This window comes from Penaeus monodon, chromosome 14 (assembly GCF_015228065.2).
Source record: "Penaeus monodon isolate SGIC_2016 chromosome 14, NSTDA_Pmon_1, whole genome shotgun sequence".
Lineage (NCBI taxonomy): Eukaryota > Metazoa > Arthropoda > Malacostraca > Decapoda > Penaeidae > Penaeus > Penaeus monodon.
This window is the reverse complement of record NC_051399.1, coordinates 50,264,289-50,267,404: the sequence shown is the minus strand read 5'-3', so window position 1 is coordinate 50,267,404 and position 3,116 is coordinate 50,264,289.

The window sequence follows — 3,116 nt, the reverse complement described above, 5'->3', positions numbered from 1 at the left end:
ATATATAAAATATATTATAAAATATAATTATTATATATCTTTTTTTTTTTTTTTTATTATTTATTATATTATATATACAACAAACAAACAAAATAAATACTATATATATATATATATATATATATATATATATATTATATTATATATATATATATTAATTATATATATCATATATATATGTTACATATATATATATATATATATATATATATATATATAATATATATATATTATATATTATTACACACACATAACAACTACAAACACACACACAACACCACACACACACACACACACACATTATATATTATATATATATATATATATATATATAATATATCTATATATATATATGTGTGGGTGTGTGTGTGTGTGTTGTGTGTGTGTACAACACCATATATATATTATATATATATATATATATATATATAATATATATATATATATATATATATATATATATATATATATGTACACACACACACAACACACACACACAACTAAACAACAACATATATATATATATATATATATATATATATATATATATATATATATATATACTATATATATACATATATATATGTACACAACACACACACACACCACACACCACACAACACACACACTATATATATATATATATATATATATATATATATATATATATATATATATATATATATATATGTGTGTGTGTGTGTGTGTGTGTGTGTGTGTGTGTGTGTGTGTATGTGTGTGTGCGTGTGTTGTATGCGTATGTACGTGTGTGAGTGAGTGAGTGTGTGTGTGTATGCGTGTGTATGTGTGTTGTATGTGAGTATGTGAGTGTGTGTGTGTGTGTGTGTGTGTGTGTGTGTGTGTGTGTGTGTGTGTGTGTGTGTGTGTGTGTGTGTTGTGTGTGTGTGTGTGTTCAAGTTGAAAAAACGAAGGGAAGCCCACACACACACACAAACCACACACACACACACACACATATATATATATATATATATATATATATATATATATATATATATATATATAAATATATATATATATATATATATTGTAAGGTTTTCAACCTCCCTCCCCAACCCTGTTTGATATTCAAATAGTACGACATTGTGAGGTTGTACGCCTGGCAGCGCGTGGACGCTGCCGAGAGGACAGTCGGAGGTTGGTTGAGCAACACCCGGGACATCTATCTTTATTATTGTCACACTGTCCCTGTATTTCTCCTTAGGAAATAATAAACTGAGAGTGTGCCCATTGTGTTTCCCTTCTTCACCAAGTCTGGAAGGCACACAGACACTGAGGGCACAAACCTACGCAACATAAGATGCGCAGTGAGTATTTAGAAGAAGCACCGGACGATTCCGTGACCGACGCCGCTATGATACTTCAATTAACTGCCTCCTCCAAGATTCGTGTGCAGTGCTGGTAGTGTTATAGTGCAGTGCAATGTTATCTACGTTGTGTAGTGATAGTGTTGTGCCTAATGAGATAGAGGAAAGATGATGAAATGGCTTTATTGAGGGACATCGTGGGAGTGTAAAACAAACACCTTCCCCTTTCCGTGTTCGCAGGCGCACTGGCCCGCGGCACGTCGGACTTCCCGCCCTCCCCAGCGAGTAGACTCGCCCGCCACCTCTCGTTCACCTTGCATCAACACACAAACGTGTACATCACGCACTCACTGCTTGCACACCTTAACACACACCAAATCCTGCAATGCCTAGGAAGATGAAGGGAGCCAAACGGAACATTGAGTCTCCTAACTCAACGTCTGAGGGAACGCCTACCGCACCACCCACCTCTACTGGTGCCTCACCATCCGATTCTACCGTACCACCTACCCCTCCTGACGCGTCGCAGAGTGACGTTGCTGCTCTACTGCGATGGATGGTAACCAGGGATGAGGAGCAAAGAAGAACTGAAGTGATTCGGGAAGAGGAACGTAGGAGGGAGAATGCAGAGCAGAGACGTGAGGAGACGCAGCGTTTTGAGTACTTCATGGCAAGCTTTGCCGCGCAGCATCAACCATACACAGATGGCAGGATGAGAGACCCCCCACAGGCGACCTAGTGATGCCGCCAAGTCGCACACCTGCAATGTATATACCAAAGGCCTCCCTCCAAATTCCACCTCCACTTGCACCTGATGTTACGCTTCAGGCCTTCCGGGAATGAAGACGACGGTGGGAAGATTACTCCATAATGGTAGACTTAACCAGTCTACCACAGCCAAAACAACACATCCAATTACGTATGTGTTTATCTCAGGAGACACAGCGAATACTGGAACACGCCTTACAAGTGCCCCCAGACTCCACATTGTCAGTCACAGATGTGCTAGACAAATTGCAGTGGCACATCAAAGACCAGAGCAATGAAGCACTCCGTAAACGGGCCTTCTCCAACTGCAAACAAGCAGAAGGAGAGACTTTCTCTAGAATTCTATGTCTGTCTCAAGACCCTATCTGAAGAGGTGGATTTGTGTAAGGCTAACGACAGCAGGTGTGAAGAGGCATGGATCAAACACGGGATCCTCATGGGTGTCAGAGATGAGAAGTTGGTACAGAAACTCATCTCCATGGACGCTTCTTCCACACTTCAAGATGCTGTGACAGAGTGCTGTGCATATGAGGCTACCAAATCTACCACATCTGCCTTGAGGGATCCAGCTGCTGTCCGTACTGTGTCCCAATACAGGAAGGGCAAGAAAGTGGCCAGTATGACGAAAGCAAGCTCACATACTGCTGCACCCTCGCACAAGGCACCCTGCAATAGTTGTGGCAAGCAACATGCCCTACAGGCCTGCCCTGAAATCAATGTTGTATGCTGTGGTTGTTGCCGCAAAGGTCATTGGTCACACACGACCAAGTGCCCTGTTAGCACTACTATGTGTGCATCCTGCAATAGATATGGCCACTTCACAAAGCTCTGCAGCACTGAGGCAAAACCTAAAGGCCCAAAAGGACGTGCAAAGCCGAAGCCTACCCTCAACGTGATTTGTTCACAGTCCCCGGATCATCAACACAGCTCTGGACAACAGAGTACAAGCTACATCCGAAGACTGGAAATGGGCTCGCGACCTTTGCCAAAGCCTTCACCGACTATTCAAGTCAAAATCGC